Here is a 21002-nt window from a genome sequence, read left to right on the forward strand (position 1 = left end):
TATTTCTTCATTCCAGCACTTCTTGGCAGACAAAGTTTTTTTGTTTCTTTCAAATCTTCCCCCTTTTTTATGTAATGTTTCACTGACTTCTTTCTCCAGTGAAGAACTGCTGCACATCAAAATTACAAGTTCCTTTCTCAAACCATTACAACAATGACCATATACTAATGATATTCGAAAATGAAGCTACATGAAAGGAGGGGGGGGGTCACTCATTCTAAACCAGGGCTGCCAGATTGGCTTTTTTAAAGCCAAATTTTGTGAATTTAGCCTTTTTTTTTAAACAGTTTGGCTTTCAATAAGTTGTATTTGGCCTTTTTTTTTTTTTTTCAAAACATAATGTACAGACTGACTAAGGAAAGAATAAACAGAATGTTATACAGATTGAAAATATATCACATGATTAAATTGACCAATCAGCAGCCACTATTTACACATGGCGCCAACAGACTCTGGGAATCAGTTATCACTCAAAATCTTCTGTTAACCATCCCATCTTATTCAAAAGCAAAACTGGATTGCTAAAAATCCGCAAGGAAACCAGCACACGACTGACGACTTCCCATGAAGCATCATTACATCAGAAATGTCACGAGAGATAAATAATATTGAAAAAGTAGGTCATACATTTTCGCAAGCCCAAATAAAAACATGAATGTTTGTGATGATGACAATCCCGTTTCTCGTATTATTTGAATTCATCGGACATCGGTTCTCATCTGGAGTGTGATTTTCACAACGTTTCGGTCGATGTAACCTTCGAAATTCTGCAGGTGTATCTTGTTGAATTCGAGAATGCGTCTGTCGAACTACAGAATTTAGACGGAAATCTGTAACGAACCCTTTATTTACTTCACGGAGGTAGCATGCTCTTGTTTTGTCAGCCATGACTGGATAAAGGTCCTTAGTAATTTGCAATTTTATTTTTCGATTGCCCCCATTGAGAATTGAACCTTCAACCTTCAGAAGAATATCATTTTTTACAATTGATTTTCCCCCGAGTACTCTAACCACTGCGCCACGAGTCCTTGTGGACAGTTCTAGTACAAATTTCTCCTAAAGGTTGAAGATTCAATTCTTAGGGTTGGCGATCAAAAAATACAACTGCAAATTACATTTCTGAGTTCGATAAGATGCACCCAAAGAAGGTCAAATGTTATACCGACCGAAACATTGCGAAAATGACACTAAAGATGAGAACAGTAGTCCGAAGAATCTAAATATTACGAATAACCAATCCTTATCTGAAAAATTAAGAAACGTAATTCCGTTTCTTTTACTATACAAAGTTATCTCGTCAAATTTTTTAAAGTCAGACCCAAATAGCAATCTGGCCGACATATTCATACTCGATTCAGATCAGACTACTTAAATGTTTTCGCTTTCAACCATGTTATTGACATGAATATATTTCGTTATGAGTTTCTTTCTGCAAATACTTATTCCGGCCAAGAAAACTTTCTGAGTGAATTTTTTTTCTTAACAATTAAATAAAAAGCATAAAAATTAAATGGTGAGCAGGGCTTAAGACAGGAGTACACAGGTTCTTGGTCTTCAACATCAAGGTGGGTGGAGGTTACTAATATAAAACTAAACATTTTAACCGATTATAAACAGGAAAAGATTATAACCTGTTTACTTAAAAGGAGTTTTTTATGTTAAACTAGCAGGAGTACCCGGAGTTGCCCGGGTGTGGAGAGGTGATGTAGTAAGGAGCCAATACCACCAGAAAACTAAATAAATAAATAAATAAATAAATAAATAGACGCAGCCTGGGTGGAGAGAGGTGTAAAAAAAAAAAAGTTTAATCGAACGGTAAAATAATTCAGTTTTTGTTTTAAAAAGGGAAAAAAAAATTTCATTACGTAAGCCTCGAAATAAGGAGTAGGCAGACAGGCTCGAACATGCAACGCGAAGAAGGAAAAGAAGGTGAAAAAAAGCAACCTGCTTAAACCCCGCAGCCACCATGACAAGACTTTAAATTAAGGCTAGTCATTGCAAACGCGTATGATGACTTTGCAAAAATGTCGGCGAAAAAGTTACCTCTCCTTATACAAAATTGCCTCGTTGAAGGTGAAGGAATGAATGTTTTTGGTCAATTTTTTGATATTTGTTGTCCAAGACATCGGGCTTCAAAACGATATTGATCTGGTCAGTATCCGTCGCAATGTCGCATGTGTCAAAAGTCTTTGCGATACATACAAACACACACATTTTGTCTTTTATATAGATAGATTTCTAGAGTAAATGTAGAGATTAGATTTAATTCTATTAACATCTAACTTGAACAGATACCATAATACTTAGTTCGCTGTACTTTGTAATAACAAAGGTCCATACAAAATTTCAGTCAGATCAGCTCAATGGTTTCCGAGACAAAGTGGGACGGATTGACAGACAGACCAAGAGACTTCCTTTATGTCAGGAAATTGTAGGCATGGTCATAAACTAGACTTAGGCCGTTAAAAAAATAAGCAGTTATAGCCTGTTGACTTAAAAATTAGTGCTTTATGCCAAATTTCTAGAATAAAAATGGTATTGTGGGGATTGTATTAATCGCTGTTAATCCCTAACTATGAAGCAAATGGATACCATAATACTTAGTTCGTTGCACCTTATCAAACTATTAAAGAAAAACTTAAAAACAAAAAACTTAAACTAAAAATGAAAAAATTTAAAAAAATTTTTTAAAAAGCTTAAACAAAAAACAACAAAACTAAAAAAAAAACTTAAACAATGCAAACTATCATCAAAGCGAAACAACAACACTAATAAAAAAAAAAAAAAACTTAAAAACACTCCTTTTTTCTGGATCACACTTCTACATCTGGTTTTATAGTTACAAAAGTCAACACTTTTATGAGCCCACACCTCTGCACTCCTCTAAAGTTCAAGGAGTGATTTGATGACGGGAAGGGGGGGGGGAGAATTTAAATAACATTCCAGGAATCTTTATTGGCTGAACTGCCGGTTTGTCAAGCTTAAGCGTGCAATTGCACTTTCAAAAACGCGAAAAATGAATTTGAATTTAAAATAATCAAAACATCTGCACAAGTAACGGATCCCATCGGTCGGTCTTTCTTTTGAAACGCCAACTCCGCTCGTCTGCGAGTCGCTCTTTCCTTCAAAACGGCAGCTTTGCCGGTCGTACGCTGCGCTGCTGCCCTTTTCTTTTTCATAACAGCAGCTCTGTTCTTTGTTAGTCATTTTCAAAATTTTAACAACCGTTTTATTTGAAGGCACGAGAAGATGAAGTGTCATGGTAAAAAAAAAAAAAAAAAAAAAAAAGTCTAATATGTCAGTGTTAAATGTTTTTGTGTGTTGGGCTTATTCGCCCCCGCCCTCCTTACTTCCCCTTCTAAAATTCTGCTGATGAGGGATGGGCGGACCCCTGACTGCAGCTGCCTCCTCCATATTGAAAGAAAGAAAAGGAAAAAAAAATAAATAACCACCGACTACAACAAACAGTCATAGAGTCATCTCAGTAGAAGTGGGCTACAGACATTTTGTTGTAGAAAAAAAAAAAAACTACAAGAAACACATTACTCTGCCACCCCCCCCCGCTTTATTCAAACTGGGGATGGAGCATCCCATCGGACGTCAAATATTCACCTGCTATCTCATACATTTCAACCGAGAGATCTTTTTAAGATTTTAACCCTCCCTTTTAATGCAATTGTTTGAATCTCTCTTGCACTTGGTTCATCGGGTATATTCATTCAAGTAGTTATTGAAATTCTTTCAGCTTCTATATAATTACTCGAATGATGGAAGTCTTAAGATTCCAGTTTCTTTTCATGTCGTATATAAGGCCTTTGTATTTCGTTATCTTTTCCCTCTCAGCTCTTAAAACTAGCAGCGTTAAGGACATTTACTTCAACTAAGGTTGCTACTTTCTCCCTCTTGTTCCATAAAAGCTCCGTTTTCTAAGTACGTAGGAAGGAATCTCAGTCATGGTGGACGATGTATCACTAGTTTCTAATTTTTTTTTTTTTTTTTTTTACAAGGAATTTACCATTTATCAAAGCCCGAAGGACACTCGAGATTAATTTTTTTTTTTTTTTAATTCAATTTTCACCCCAAACAAGGCACAGTGCCACTTTGAAGCAGGAGGCTACTATTAGGGACTTAATTAGCGGGGTCATTATGAAGGGAGATGAGTAGAAAGATGTTTGTTAACATTACAGTTGAACTTCTGCATATCATTGCAGTTGGGAAAGCAGAATCCCGGAAGGGAGTTCCAAAGACCCGCAGTTCTGGGGAAGAAACTATTGGAGTAAAAGGCTTTCTTGCACCTAGGGATCTCTACTGTAAAGGGATGAGACTTAGTAGCCTGTCGGGTTTGTCGGGGGTAGTTACGTCGGGGAGGTACAAGTGTTTGCAGTTCGTCAGAGCATTAATGCAAAGATGGTAGTGTAGTAATCGTTAATAGTGTAAAGTGAGTAGAATTTGATTATTTATGGGGACGGCTCAACAAGAACTTGTTTACATTGGACTTGAAGGCTACGATATTGTAGTCGGCCGGGAAGCAGACCAGCGGAACAATGCTCCACAAGGGGGGGCAGTTCTAGGAAATAAGCTTTGTTCATGGAATCTGCTTTTAAATTTAGGCACAGATAGAAAGTGGTGGAAATTGTTGATAGTGGTTGTAGCTAGTAAAGTGTTTTGTTTCTTTTGGGGGGGGGTGCGAAAGTCCTGCAGGTAGGAACATTGATTGGAGCTCAGACGAGCACATGCAATGAAAATAACAATAGAGCAGAGACAGGCTCGCAACGTTTCTCATGTGCGAAAGAGGTTGCAGGAAAGAGAAAAGGGCATCGGTATCACCTACTAGGTTTCGAAGTCGGTTTTAAATCTCTATCAAGGCAGGATATGAGCAACGAGCAGCTTCTGCCCAGATGTGGCAATTGTACTCCATTTTAGGATGTACTTGGTTTTTCTTATACAGACAGAGGATTGCATCGGTATTTTTTCTTTTTTTTTTTTTTTTTTTGTAGATGTTCCCAAGACTTGCTGATATACAGGATATTCGGCTTTTTACAGATTTTCCAGTGGAGATTCTTTATGTAATTTGACATGTGCTTTCACGAGAACTGATTTTTTTTGTCTTTTTTTTTTATCGATGGAATTTAGTTTTCAATAATTAATATCGTGTTTTAAATTTCATTTGTCTGAGTGTTTCGACCATTTGTCTAATTATCCTCACGGACTTAAAATATCAACAGAAATAATTACAATTATTTGACGAAATACAATAACTTTAGAATCAGGTACTTATTTAGAATTACACGGATTTAAAAGAAAAAATACAGAAGAATCTGTATGATGTACGTACTTATCACGAACTATGTCATATTCCAAAAATCACATAAATTGATCAAGTAGTTTTTTTTGGGGGGGAGAGGGTTATCAAGAAAAGAAAAAGGTACTTCACGGGGAACGTGGACTCTGCGTAAACGGCTTTTTTTTAATGACTGCTCCCTGAAATCTTTCACTTTCTTCGTGTATATCTCATACAAATTTTTTTTAATCGAGCGTGTATTTTTATTTTTATTTTTTGAGTAAATTTAATTCATACTTTTATTTCGTGTTTTTATTTTATTTTTATATTTTCTCCACTAAATATTTTTCATTTTTGTTACATATTTAATGTTTTTACCCCCCTCCCCTTCTTTTTGGACCTTAAATAATACTTCAAAACAGTTTTCGTGATTAAATAAACCAATGAAAACCTTTTGTGCATGCGCTTAAAGGGAGCCGTCATTAAAAAAAAAAACGTTTACGCAGGGTCCACGTTCCCCATGAAGTACTAATAAAAATCTACATACAGTGTGTGGTATTCCCAAATGGTCCCCCATTTCCCTACTGACCAGGTTAAACGTTGCTTAACTTCAGTGATCTAACGAGAACCGGTATGTCAACGTATATGAAAATATGTACCTTGTACCTCTTATATAGTTACATGAAATTCACATTCAATACGGAAAAATTGATGAATAGATTTGGAAAATTGTCAAGATTTAAATAAAACTGATGAGCTTTTTCGTCCATCATAAAATCAAATGTAGAAACGGGAAAGATTGTGTAGCGTCAATTTTCCAAAATTTGAAATAAATGTCTGAGTCGGTGATAAACTGCAGAAGTGACAAATAATGCGCAAGTCACGTAGAGACGGAAAACAAAGGCAAGAAGTTGTAATTACCGGCAATCGAATGAATGGAAAAATGAAATTGAAGTTGAAACAGCAATATGGAAAATTGTGTTTTAGTTGCCGGGGGGGGGGGGGGGGGGGTAGAGAGATGTGAAGGGGGAGGAGGAGGAGCGATATAAGCAAGAGAAGACAAAGAAATAGGGAGGAGGCACTGAAGAAAGAGAGAGAAAGAGACAAAGAGAGAGAGAGAAGGGAGGCTAAAGACAAAGAGAAGGAGGGAATAGAAAGAGGAGGATAGAACGTGATAGACCTTTTGGCTCTTTTATATGATAGGGGCGCGTAAGAAAATATTCTAATTTTAGTGCAAGAAAAATGAGCCAAATAACAGGCCAGAAATGATTTTTATATTCGGCAGTTTAAAGGCATCAATCGGACGAAACCATTTCACAAACGAAAAAGGGTGCTTCTTGCCAGACGATTCGACTATTTTTTAATGAGGCCTTTGAACTGTCGAATAGAAAGTTATTTCTAAGAATTAAAAAAAAAATGTTCCGCATTGTGGTTTCTTGACGAAAGAACGATCATTTTTGCGTACGCGCCCCTGCTGTACAAAAAAAGTCGCAATATGGCATCATTAGACATCATCATCGTCAACATGAATGAACTAAATCGGCCATCATCATCATCTGAATTGTTCTGATGGACACTGAATTGTGATGTTTTAAAAAACAGACCAATGTGCAACGTTTGAAAGGATTGTCCATATTTGTACATGTTTAAACAATTAAAAAATCATTTTCAATTTATTTTTAATTTAATTTGCATAAAAAGATAACATAAAAATCAAAAATAATGTGGTTCTCCTGACCCTTCTGCCTCCCAATTTTTCGTCTGCTAAAATTTTAATCACGTGATTACGATATTAAAAATCACTTTATTGGTACTTATGCACGTATGTTACCGGACTGGCAGGTGTTTTATAACTATTCTGTACTTTCACCTAACAAAAAACTTGAATATATTGACTTAGCGCATGAAGGAGGAAGGACCGTTTGAATAAATTCACAAAAATTTGTAATTATAAAAAAAAAAAAAAAAAAAAAAAAATTTATTTTCAGTTGCATGCACTTATGTTACTGAACTGGCGGGTGTTTTGTAAACTATTTCTGTACTTTCACCTAACAAGTTAACAAAAAGATATCGTAAAACTTGAATTTAACTTGAAAATACTATTAAAAAAAAAAAAATACCACGGTAACATAAGTGAGTAAGCCTCAGCCCCACTATTTTGCATATTTCTTTTGAAAAATACCGTTTGACTGAATTCAATGATTTAAATTTAAAGTGTTTCTAAAAAATAAACAAAAAAAGAACCATTGCAGCCCATGCACGCAATAAAGCGATTTTACAAATTTAAATCATTGTGAATTTATTCAAACGGTCCTTTATCTCGCTAAATCAATTCCCCCTTCATTATATATATATATATATATATATATATATATATATATATATATATATATATATATATATATATATATAAAATTCAAGTTTTACGGTATCTTTTGTTTATTAATTTGTTAGGTGAAAGTACAGAATAGTTACAAAACACTCGCCAGCCCGGTAACATAAGTGCATAAGTACCAATAAAAGTGATTTTTAAGATCATATTCATCTAAATTCATAACAAGCGGTATTTGAATGAATGAATTATTGCCGCTATACGTAATCACGGGAAGCAATGAGATAAAAGATGAAATAATAAAAAGATGCAATTAATTTAATGTATTTAAGACCTTTTTTTTTTTTTTACTGTAAGTATATTTCGCTTCTGCATTTATCGACCCGCGATTTCCACGAAGTTACTCGGGTGTGACCGGTAGATGACGGGAGTAAATGGAAACGATCGGGTGAGCCTTATTAAAAAAAAAAAACAAAAAAAAAAAAACACGCACACACAAATTGCTACATCCCCTTGTTAAGAATGGCGAAATTACATTATTTTTTTTTAACTGTTTTTCTTAATGTTCCACACGTAATCGTCTATATAAAAAATACAAAAAATACAATATCCTTTTGTTTTTATGTGTGTTTGGGGGGGGGCTACAATATCTTGAGAAATTATTAATCGAATATTCATTGAAATCCAAAATCTATTTCTTTTGTACAGTTCACGTAAAAAGCACAACTTGGGTTTGAATTCCTAGAAATTATCGATTGTATATTGTTGTCTATCGACCGTAATGTCATCTCCACGTGATGTTGAGAAAAAAGCGGCTTGTGAAGAAACTGATCTCTTTTTGAAATCAATTATTTTATCATTGCTTAATTCGATCGAGGTATTTTTATTATCATTAATTATTATTATTATATCTTGTATGCATATTTTACTTATATTGTAAAAATTCTTTACTATAAAATTGTACTTGTGTCTGTGTCATATATAATTATACACACACAATATTGCTAAATACCTCGCATTTTACCCCTTTTGGTGATTGTTAAGATAGTCGATAGATCGATTATTTTAAATATGTGGTTTTAAGCAATAACAACAGTACTTACTTGTCATGTCAAAAATTGTAATATACCCCAAAAAATAACGAAAATTCATCGAGTAGAAAATTATTTACAGTTAAAACTGACCCACTAAATTATCGCCCCATTAGCCTCCTCCTGCTTTTCGCCAAAATATTTGAGTCCTTAGTTAATCAAGCCCTAGTCCAGCACCTAACAGCTGCTAAACTCCTGACTGACAAACAATATGGATTCAGGCAAGCCCGTTCAACAGCAGATATCTTAACTGTAGTTTCTGAACGTATATACCGTTCATTGGATAAAACTGGGGAGGGTAGAGAGAGCGGTGGCCCTTGATATATCTAAGGCTTTTGACAGGGTATGGCACGATAAGGAAAATTAGATCATATGGAATCACTGGAAGAATTCATAATGTAATTAAATCCTTCTTAGAAAAATCAAAGTTGTCCTCGACGGTCGTACATCCAAACAATATGACATAAATGCGGGAGTACCTCAGGGGTCTATCCTTGGACCTATATTATTCCTGATATTCATAAATGACCTCCCTGATAATATTGTTTCGGAGATGGGTATATTTGCCGATGACACCACTCTCTATAACAGATATGAGGGGAAAACAAATGAACACATATCCAAGGAAATGGCAGAAACACTAGAGGATGACCTCCAATCCGTAGTGGAATGGGGACAAAAATGGTTGGTCACATTCAATGCTGCTAAGACTAAGCTTGTTTCCTTCAATAACTACAAGAAACCTTCTCTACCACCAATAGCAATGGCCAAGAACACATTGCCTGAAAGTACTTCTTTTAAACTCCTCGGCCTAACGTTTACAGAGAATATGAACTGGAATAGATACATTGAGAGCATGCAAGGAAGGTTGGCTCCCTCTACCGTGCTAGAAAACTACTTACGCCTGACAGTATCCTATACCTCTATAAGGCCACCATTCGCCCATGTATGGAGTACTGTTGTCACATCTGGGCTGGTGCATCTCCTGCTGTTTGTCTCTCGCTCCTGGACAGGGTTCAAAAGAGAGTCGCCAACCTGATAGGTCCTGAACTGTCATCTAGGCTTCAGCCTCTGTCCCATCGACGAGATGTTGCATCCCTCTGTCTGTTCTACAAATACTTTAATGGTGAATGCTCTGACGAACTGCAAACACTTGTACCTCCCCGACGTAACTACCCCCGACAAACCCAGCAAGCTACTAAGTCTCATCCCTTTACAGTAGAGATCCCTAGGTGCAAGAAAGCCTTTTACTCCAATAGTTTCTTCCCCAGAACTGCGGGTCTTTGGAACTCCCTTCCGGGATTCTGCTTTCCCAACTGCAATGATATGCAGAAGTTCAAGTGTAATGTTAACAAACATCTTTCTACTCATCTCCCTTCATAATGACCCCGCTAATTAAGTCCCTAATTGTAGCCCCCTGCTTCAAAGTGGCACTGTGCCTTGTTTGGGGTGAAAATTGAATAAAAAGATTTTTTTTTTTTTTAAAGTAATTGGGGGGGGATTGCATTTCCCTAGATGTGAACACCTTGAAGATTGCGAATACAAAAGACATACTTATCTACCTTTTCGACACTTTAATGGTTGACGTTTTGTTTTAGACCATAGCAATAGACTTCTTTTTTTACTAAAAACATAATAGTAGTTCTGCTCGATGAATTTTCGTAATTTTTGGATATATTACTATTTTCGACATCACAAGTACTGTTTTTGCTTAAAACCACCTATTTAAGAAATCGACCCGTCGACTATCTTAAGCACCTTTTTGCATAATTAAGCCATGTGTGCGTGTTTATAAATCCACTACCCCCGCCCCTCAATCGCCCCCCCCCCAATGTAAACATAATTTTTGTAAAATGTTAAACGGTATTCTACTCGGTAAATGTCGGCGCCTCACTTACGGAAAAACGGTTAATTAAACTGCAAAAGCACCTGTTAAACTACACAAGTTCTATAATTGAATGTCCCCCCCCCAAAAAAAAGAACAAAAACATAAAAATGTTTTTGTAAACCACTGGTGAAAACTTGATTTTTTAGATCAGTTAAAAAGCATTGAAAACTACGTAACACACACACACACAAATTAAACCTTTTTTTATGAAAAATATGTCATTTAAAATTTCCGCCATGTATTCATGCGCCTTGTGAAACGTCAAGCAACTACACACGTCCGCGCTCGAACGTACATTTCAGGGAGAAACCGATCGCGCGTAGCGTAAACGAAGGCGGTGGGACAAAGTAGTCCCAGGTTCCAGGGGTTAATACCATGCAAACTAAATTTGCGACGGATTTGATTATCAGATTCGTTGTCAGCGACCTCGAATACCCCTAAAAAAAAACAAATTAGAGTGGTCAGTGTTCTGTTGTAGCGTAAGGTAATATTTACCAAATATATAATCAGTTTTTTTGGAAAAAGAAATCCAGCAGTGTTCAATTATAAGGAAAATCCAAAAATAAGAGTAGCATTTTTATTTTGTTTACAGAAAGTTTAGATCAGTCATCGATACCGTCAGTTTCAAACCCGATAACTAGAGACTGTTTTAGATACCCATATCAAGCTCTCTTCTTCGGCCAATACTCATCTCATCAAAAAGCGATGAGTATTGGCTGAAGAGAGCTTAATATGGGTATCTAAAACGGTTTCTAATTATCGGGTTTGAAACCGACGGTACCGATGACTTGTCTAACTTTCTGTAAACAATATATATATATGATACTATTCTGAAACGGATATTTATGCATAGCTCAATTGCCATAAGTATAGTTTTATACTACTTACGTGTGTGTATAAATTTTTTAAAAGGGGGTTATGAGAATAAAGTCAACACGGAGATGCAATATGCATCGAATATTGAAAATTTGATTACCATAAAAGGGTATTTTTGTGTCTGACAAAAAGAAAATCAATCGGCTGCATTCCAAACATGATAATCAATTGTGTCTAACGTCATGTGTAAATATTTTCAGTATTTACTTCGACGGTGCTCGACACGTAAGTGGAATTAGGTATTAAGTTTTGAAACTACATATGGCAATTAAGCTACACACAGCGTAATTGCCATATGTATTGAAAACGCGGAAAATTCTGTTTAGCTTAATTGCTATATATATATATATATATATATATATATATATATATTCAAAACTTACTAATATAAGATTTTTAAACAGTTCAAATGCCACAAGCATATTTAAATCATATTTTATTTGGTACATGGTACGTGTGGTACGCCTTACACGTGCTTCGTTGAATAGCATAGGTAGACCTTTTAACGAAAAACATAGAAGACGTACTATATATCAAATGCTCTGAAAGTTCAACCCATTTTTATTGAGCTTAAATAGATTTGGAAATCAAAACAAACATCTTTATGTGTGTGTTAAATATATATTTTTTTTATATAATTTTTTTTAGAAAATGTTGACATTTAACCCCCCCCCCCAAAAAAAAGAAAGAACATTTGTCATATTACAAAGTTGTAGACAAAAAATTTTTTTTTTTAAATACTAGCGGCGAGGGTGGGGGGGGGGCTTTGCCCAGTCGTAAGATACGCTTAAATATGATATTTTAATTTGTCCAGATTTCGTATATATTATTATAGAGTCGTGACTTCAAAAGTAAAAAGAGAAAAAAGTATTTCGGTGCCATCAGTTAGAATCGAAACCGAAAGCAAAGCTAGCATTCAAAGCTAGTGACGTTACCAGACCACTGTACCAACGTGACTAAAAATTAAAAATAAACTAAGATGTACAAAATTTGTATAGCGATGGTTTTTATTTCAATTTTGACCCATTTTTTTTTTTTTTTTTTTTTTTTTTTACCACTTAAAAACTAAAAACCCATAAAAAAAAAATTAAAAAATCCAATCATTTGATGCCCCTAGCGCCGCTCTGCGACTTTTAATTTCGGAGGAGATAGAGTTTGAAAATATGGAGACATATTTTTTATATATTAGATGTACATAATAAATTACAAAAATTAAGACAAACTGATAAATAGAAGAATAAAAATGTTTTTAAATGTTTATAAAATAAAAACAAATCTACACAATTTTTGGGAAAATATTTGAAAAATGTAAAAAATGCGTTAAAATATGATAGCAAAACAGATAAACGGAAAAATGTTGGCTTGAAATACATTTTGGGGGTTCGTTTTACTGCACACACAGATTCGAAAAAATTGTCAAAGAAACAAATATATAACAAATAAATGTTATCAAAGGCAAGATAAGTTACTTTTCTACCTAACTGGATATGTTTTTAGTGTTTTTATTTAATGTAACATGTTTATTCAGCTCGAAAAACAGTGTTTACCGATGTAATACATCGGCGATGTATTAGAAAATACAAAAATTAGCGATTGACGATTATAGATTTATAAACCATAATGGTTATCTTGAACATTTCAGCTTTAAGATGGTCGCCATTGAAACAATATTATCTTAACCCAATTAGTTGATTATCTTCAAGAGCACCTGAGCCGAACAGCGAGCACCCCTTGGCCCTGTGTTGACAGACTTTCAAAAGGTTTTCTGTAGCTCTGTCGGCTCGATGAAATAGTCGTTAGATAACCTTTTATAATAAAATACATTTTTGAAAAGAGATGTTTAATTCTTTTAAAAGTCAAACGTCATAAAAAAAAAAAAAAAAAAAAAAAAGGTTCTTCTTCGGTATTGTAACGAATTTCGAAAATTGACAGATCTACTGAATTGTCATGCCACAGTAATGAAAATATCCGAAAAATACGAAGAAACGATGAAAACAATTTTCGGAGACAATTGGTAAAAAATTAAGTTTTGCTAAATTAAGCCAAAGATTTTCAGTTTTCAAAAAATATTTACCTCCCTTTTGCTAGAATTAGAATTCTCCAGCTTTTTTTTTTTTTTGCAAATCTCGATTTTCGCTTCGAAAACTATTTTCATTAATAATTTTCTACCTTATCGTTTTTCGTAATTTTTGGATATGTTTATTACTGCGACATGACAATTCACTACATATCATTGGTTTCATTTGAAATTTAATATTTTAGTTTTCGAATGTTAATACAATAACGAAAACTGCAAAAACGTGGAAAGGATTTTTTTTTTTTTTTTTGTCTAGTCGACATGATCGTAGAAAATTCTTGTGAAAATCCTTTGTCAACGGGTGCCGATCTTGAAGATAACCAATCAATATAGTTTTATAATAATTTGGTTTGATTAATAATTCAATGACAAAAACAATAACGTAATAATAATAATAATAATAATAATAATAATAATAATAAAAGATTTATTGACGTTTCACTTTCTTTGACGTTTAATGATTTCCACACAAAAAAAAAATGCACGCATGTATGGAGAAATTTATTCAAAGTAGAAAATGCATTCTCAACATTCAATCAAAGATAAAGCATGGTATGTTCCCGAAAATATTAAAATGTACAAAGTTTTATAAGGTATGTTCCCGAAAATATTAAAATGTATAAAGTTTTATGAGGTATGTTCCCTATAATACGGACCGTGCTAAATAACATTCAGAACCCGAAAACATGGGGAGATAGATGACGTTTTGTTAACACTTCTGTATTTTCAACTAACAATTTAATAAATAAAAGGGTACTATGCAGAATACGAACCGTACTGAAATAATGACGTTATCATTTAGAAACCTATTCTTTTTATGGTGATGGCGTTGTACTTTCATCTAACAATTTAATAATCAAAAGAATACTCATGCAGAATACGGACCGTACCGTGCTGAAACGTTATGGCTTTCTTCAGCCAAGGTACCCGGGCGGGGCGCGGGTACTCGCTGCAGGCCTGTTATAGGGAACATTACCTCATAAAACTTTGTACATTTTCATATCATAGGGAACATTACCTCATAAAACTTTGTACATTTTCATATCATAGGGAACATTACCTCATAAAACTTTGTACATTTTCATATCATAGGGAACATTACCTCATAAAACTTTGTACATTTTCATATCATAGGGAACATTACCTCATAAAACTTTGTACATTTTCATATCATAGGGAACATTACCTCATAAAACTTTGTACATTTTCATATCATAGGGAACATTACCTCATAAAACTTTGTACATTTTCATATCATAGGGAACATTACCTCATAAAACTTTGTACATTTTCATATCATAGGGAACATTACCTCATAAAACTTTGTACATTTTCATATCATAGGGAACATTACCTCATAAAACTTTGTACATTTTCATATCATAGGGAACATTACCTCATAAAACTTTGTACATTTTCATATCATAGGGAACATTACCTCATAAAACTTTGTACATTTTCATATCATAGGGAACATTACCTCATAAAACTTTGTACATTTTCATATTATAGGGAACATTACCTCATAAAACTTTGTACATTTTCATATCATAGGGAACATTACCTCATAAAACTTTGTACATTTTCATATCATAGGGAACATTACCTCATAAAACTTTGTACATTTTCATATCATAGGGAACATTACCTCATAAAACTTTGTACATTTTCATATCATAGGGAACATTACCTCATAAAACTTTGTACATTTTCATATCATAGGGAACATTACCTCATAAAACTTTGTACATTTTCATATTATAGGGAACATTACCTCATAAAACTTTGTACATTTTCATATTATAGGGAACATTACCTCATAAAACTTTGTACATTTTCATATTATAGGGAACATTACCTCATAAAACTTTGTACATTTTCATATCATAGGGAACATTACCTCATAAAACTTTGTACATTTTCATATTATAGGGAACATTACCTCATAAAACTTTGTACATTTTCATATTATAGGGAACATTACCTCATAAAACTTTGTACATAATACACTTTTGTTACCGCATTATTTACGATATCTTTTTTATATTAAATTGTTATGTGAAAGTAAAGAATATTTAGAAAACACACTCCACTCCCCGTGTTAAAAATGGCTTTCTAAATTACAACGTTATTTCAGCACGTTAACAAAGATGCATAACAAAAATCGATCTGTCAATAGGAACATACACGCACAAGGCACACATTCTCGTCACAGATGTCACATATCAACCAACAGATATCATTGTGTCACAAATGTGTGACACAATGATATCAAATCGCACCTGAATATTCCACAATAACAAAGGAAATTCCGGATTTGGTTGTTGATGGAAATCATTCTCCCGCTAGATTTGGTAAATATATTAAAAACATACCCACGTCACTTAATCCTTAGAAAAAGAACACATTTCTAGGAAAACATTTAAAATGTTTTGTACACTTGGTGCTAATGCAGAGTGATCCGCGCTATTTTTTAAATCGTATTTCCAAGTTTTATGATATGTTTTTTTTTTATTATTCAATTGTAAGGTTAAAAGAATAGGTACAAAACACCCTCCCCATGTTAAGAATGGCTTTTTAAATAATAACGTTATTATTTCCGCACGGATCACTCTCTGCATGAGTATCATACAATTATACTAGTGTTTATACGGAGAAGGTACCGTACTTTTTTCTTTTTTTAATAGTACTGGAAGGGGGGTGCACCCGACTTTTCCGGTCGTAAATATATTATCATAGGATAGTGATTTTAAAAGTAAATAAAAAGTATTTGGGTGCCATCAGCTGGAATCGAAACCAAAAGCAAAACTGTAGCATTCAAAGCTGGTGACGTTACCACTGTAGTACCGACGTGACACGCATATGAACTGATTAAAAATGACACAAATCATGTTATAGTCATGTATAAATTGTAGAACGATTTTTTCAATTTTGATCCCTTAAAAACCATAAAAACCCATAAAAGAACTAAAATCATTTGAGGCTCCTAGCGCCGCTCCGGCTCCGCTCTGCGACTTTTAGTTTCGGAGGAGATAGAGTTTGAAAATATGGAGCAGATAGACATATAGCCTTTGAAATTCAAGTTTTACGGCATCTTTTATTTATTAAATTGTTAGATGAAAGTACAGAAAAGTTACAAAAACACCCTCGCCATATTAAGAATGAATTTCTAAATAATACCGTTATTATTTCAGCACGGTCCGTATTCTGCATAAGTGCCATTATGCTTTTACGGCCTTCTCAATTTAAGAGTTCAAGAGATTTTATAGAAAAAAAAAAAAAAGGTTTTATTTAGATAGTAAAAATAATTGGATACTTATGCAGAATACGGACCGTGCTGAAATAGCGTTAAAACGAAAAAAAAAAAAAATAACATGGGGAGGGGAGAGCATTTTGTAACTATTCTCTACTTTCACCTAATAATTTAAGACACCATAAAAATTAAATTTAACTTGGAAAAAAAATTATTTTATCTTTTGTTTATTAACTTGCTTTAAATCATTTTTAAATATTATTTAAATTTTTATCTTCAAACTACGTCCCTTGATGTTGACAAAGGTTTTGCCCGGAGCAAAATTTTGTCATCTGCAAAATGGGACGATTTTTTTCAAATTGAAAGTACTGAATAGTTACAAAACACCTTCCCATGTTAAGAATGGCTTTCTAAATAATAACTTTATTTCAGCATGGTAACATAAGTGCATAAGTACCGAAAATACTATTTAAAAATATAGCATGGTAGGTAAACTGCATAAGTACGGAAAAAAAAAGTGCATATATTGGCATTAGCACTTCTTGGTTAAAAATGCAAATCAGAAAATGAGAATATTTTTTTTTTTTTTAATCATGAAGATGAAATTCCAAACATCAAACTCTGAAGGAGAAACAATTAGTTGGAACAAAATAATTTATGTCCCATTTTATCCCGGTGGCCCATTTTACGCCTGGTTACTCCATCTTGTTAAGATAAGAGTCGACAGATCATTTTTTTTTTTTTTTTTAATATGTTGTTTTAAACAAAAGCAATATTACGAACTTAATTGTCATGTCGAAAATAGTAATATATCCAAAAATTACGAAAAATCATCGAATAGAAATTCATTTCGGTGCTAGTGCAGAGAGTGATCCAGATCCACCACGCTATTTTTTAAATCGTATTTCCAAGTTTAATTAAAGTTTTATATGTGTTTTTATTCAATTGTAAGGTTGAAGTATAGAATAGGTACAAAACACCCTCCCCTCCCCATGTTAAGAACGGCTTTTTAAATAACGTTACGTTCGGATCGGATCACGGATCACTCTCCGCACTAAGTACATTCATTTCTAGTCAAAAGTCATTTTTACAGAAAATTGTGTAAAAATCGCATTTTTCTTGCAGTAGGATGCTATACGCAGGGGGCATAACTCCAAAAAGAATATTTTAGATTATTTGTGTCACGGCTACAACTTGTACCTCGGGACAAGATCAAAGTGTAGTATCTGTTCTTCAGATGCTGCACTTCTATTTCTTGTTCTCTTTCGGTGGAGGAGAAATCCTTCACGACTGAGACAATTTTTATTTTTGTACCTTTTCTCCACGTTAAAAAACGACCCTGGTGTCTAACTCTGTCCCGTGGGGAGGCATAGTAAATAGGTACAACTTGTACCTTTTCTCCACGTTAAAAAAAAAAACGACCCTGGTGTCTAACTCTGTCCCGTGGGGAGGCATAGTAAATAGGTACAATATTTGTTGTCTATAGCGACAGACTTTTTTTTTTTTCACACACAATAGCAAACTACTCGAATTTTCGTAATTTTCGGATATATTACTATTTGCGACACGACAAGTACGTAATATCGTATTTACTCAAAACGATATTTAAATAAAAAAATCTATTTGTCGACTTTATCTTAAAACATTTAAAAAATGTAGAATTATAAACTAAATAATTAATTTGGTGCTAGTGCACTTACTGATCCGCGCTATTTTTTTCCAAGTTTAAAGTTTTATATGTTGTTTTTTTTTTTATTCAATTGTAAGGTTAAAGTACAGAATAAGTAAAAAACACCCTCCCCATGTTAAGAATGGCTTTTTAAATAATAACGTTATTATTTCGGCACGGATCAATAAGACTGCATAGTACCCTTTTTTTTTCTTTTTTTAAATCAATCGAAATCATTTTTGTTATATTCAAGCTTCGTCCCCCAATGTTGACAAAGGTTTTGCTTGGAGCTGTCATTTGCAAAATTATTAAAAAAAAAAAAAAAAAAAAATCGTTCTATTTTACAACTGACAGTTCCGGGTAAAACCTTTGTCAACAACGGGGGACGTAGCTTGAATATAACCATTTACAAATTATAAAATAATGAAAGTAATAAAATATTTTTCATTTTATTATTCGTTTTTAAAAAAGAATGTTTTTAAGAAAGAAAGAAATTGATTTCGAATTTTCATTCCACGTTTTTTTTTTTTTATGTTTAAACCGGCTTTTTTTTTTGTTGTTGTGTTTTAAGGAAATATATAATTAATAAAAACAAATTTAAATTCAATTTATTATTAAATTAATTATTTAACAAACAAAAGAATAAATCTTAAATTATACTTACTTTTTTTTTTTTTGTTGAAGAAAATGTAATTTTAAATCTCTCGTCAAAGGAAAAAAAGATAAATCCGGATTTCACGTGAAAATTGATTTATAATAAACGTTGTTTTTTTTGTTTTTTGCTTTTTTTTGTTTTTTATGTATGTAGGTATAAACATATAAAGATATTTAATTAATAATCGGTTGGATAGCAAATAATGAAAATGAACGTGGAATACAATAATGAGTTAAAAAAAAAAAAAAAAAAAAGAACGGGTAATTATTTCCGTATTCTCCTTTTTGGTTGTTGGGTATTTATTGTTGTTTCCTTTTGTTGGGGAATTGTCCTGTCCCCGTGGGTATTTAAAAAAAAAAAAAAAATGGGTTATCAATTCCAAGTTTTTTTTTTTTTTTTTTTTTTTTTTCCTTTTTGTGACTGGTCCCCCCACGGATCGTTGCGTATTGTTCTCCTCTCTGCTCTGCGAAGAAGAACAAGAAAACTGCCAACCACGAACGACGAAAAAAGAGAAAGAGAGAAGAGAGTCGGCGAACACGAATGGACGGGAAATACGGAAGCCCATAAGTGACATGAATTATTCGTCAGCAGTAAGAAAAGGAAAGGAGAAGTCACGTTTTTCACCATAGGTCCACACGTTCTGCTTGTACAGCTAGTGTCAGAATATTAGCGAGTATTTAGGGTCATGGGTGTACTTTAATTTAAAAAATTTTTTTTTCACAAAAGTTTAATCGTATAAAAAGATGAAGGAGTATGTTTTTAAGGTAATTTTATAGAATCACTCCCGTTTTCAGCCGGGTGTTTTGGAGTGCGATATATATATATATATATATATATATATATATATATATATATATATATATATATATATATATATATATATATAGTACTCCTGCACTTTACGACCCGAGCTATTTTTTAACGCTATTATTTAGAAACCTATTATTTAACATGAGGAAGGGAGGGTGTATTGTAAGTATTCTGTACTTTCACCTAACAATTAAATTTTAAAAAAATATCGTGAAATTTGAATTTAACTTGAAAATACTATTGATAAAATAACTCGGGTCGTAAAGTGCAGCAGTACCATATATATATATATATATATATATATATATATATATATATATATATATATATATATACACACACACACACGCACACACTAGAAGGAAGAGCTGACGTTGCACGGGATTGAATGATGATCAATGAATTTTTTACAGTGCAATATTTTTATTGTCATCGAAATCGGTGAAATCGTCCATTTTTTTAATCAAATCAATTAATCGCCTGCTCTAGTCGGGGACCCATCGCCGTGCACTGGGAGGAAGCTTTACATGCATTGCATCTCACAGTAATTTAGTCCACAATATATTGTAGTCTACAGTGCAGTGCACTGTAAAGAATCTACTGTTGATTTTATTTAAAAAAAAAAATTATGTACATAATAGCTTGAATTAAAGTTTAAAATGTAAAAGTCAAGTATCATGGTTCAATTGTGCCCTAAGCAGAAACATTAATTTTGAATGTTCCCCTGTCATATCAAAGAACCTACTGGCCTTTCTGCTTGTGCGATCATAATAACTTGAATTAAAGTTTAAAATGTAAAAGTCAAGTATCATGGTTCAATTGTGCCCTAAGCAGAAACATTAATTTTGAATGTTCCCCTGTCATATCAAAGAACCTACTGGCCTTTCTGCTTGTGCGATCATAATAACTTGAATTTAAGTTTAAAATGTAAAAGTCAAGTATCATGGTTCAATTGTGCCCTAAGCAGAAACATTAATTTTGAATGTTCCCCTGTCATATCAAAGAACCTACTGGCCTTTCTGCTTGTGCGATCATAATAACTTGAATTTAAGTTTAAAATGTAAAAGTTA

General features: G+C 33.3%; 1 protein-coding gene across 7 annotated transcripts in view; it reads right to left on the reverse strand.

Moving 5' to 3' along the window:
* The window catches only part of LOC145269867 (coronin-1C-like), a 251675-nt gene that overhangs the window by 181882 nt on the left and 48791 nt on the right, over positions 1 to 21002 (reverse strand). For 2 of the 7 annotated variants that reach the window (XM_080125600.1, XM_080125604.1), the window contains exon 1: positions 6203 to 6261. The exons of 1 other annotated variant lie outside the window; for it this stretch is intronic. The gene's annotated coding sequence lies outside the window, so the exon portion shown is untranslated. Of the gene's footprint in view, positions 1 to 5828; positions 6262 to 19131; positions 19644 to 21002 lie in introns of those variants that run through there. 4 more of the 7 variants (XM_080125597.1, XM_080125602.1, XM_080125603.1 and 1 more) reach the window with 4 other exon arrangements.

Source organism: Euprymna scolopes, chromosome 45 (assembly GCF_053919585.1).
Source record: "Euprymna scolopes isolate OS-2025 chromosome 45, ASM5391958v1, whole genome shotgun sequence".
Classification (NCBI taxonomy): domain Eukaryota; kingdom Metazoa; phylum Mollusca; class Cephalopoda; order Sepiida; family Sepiolidae; genus Euprymna; species Euprymna scolopes.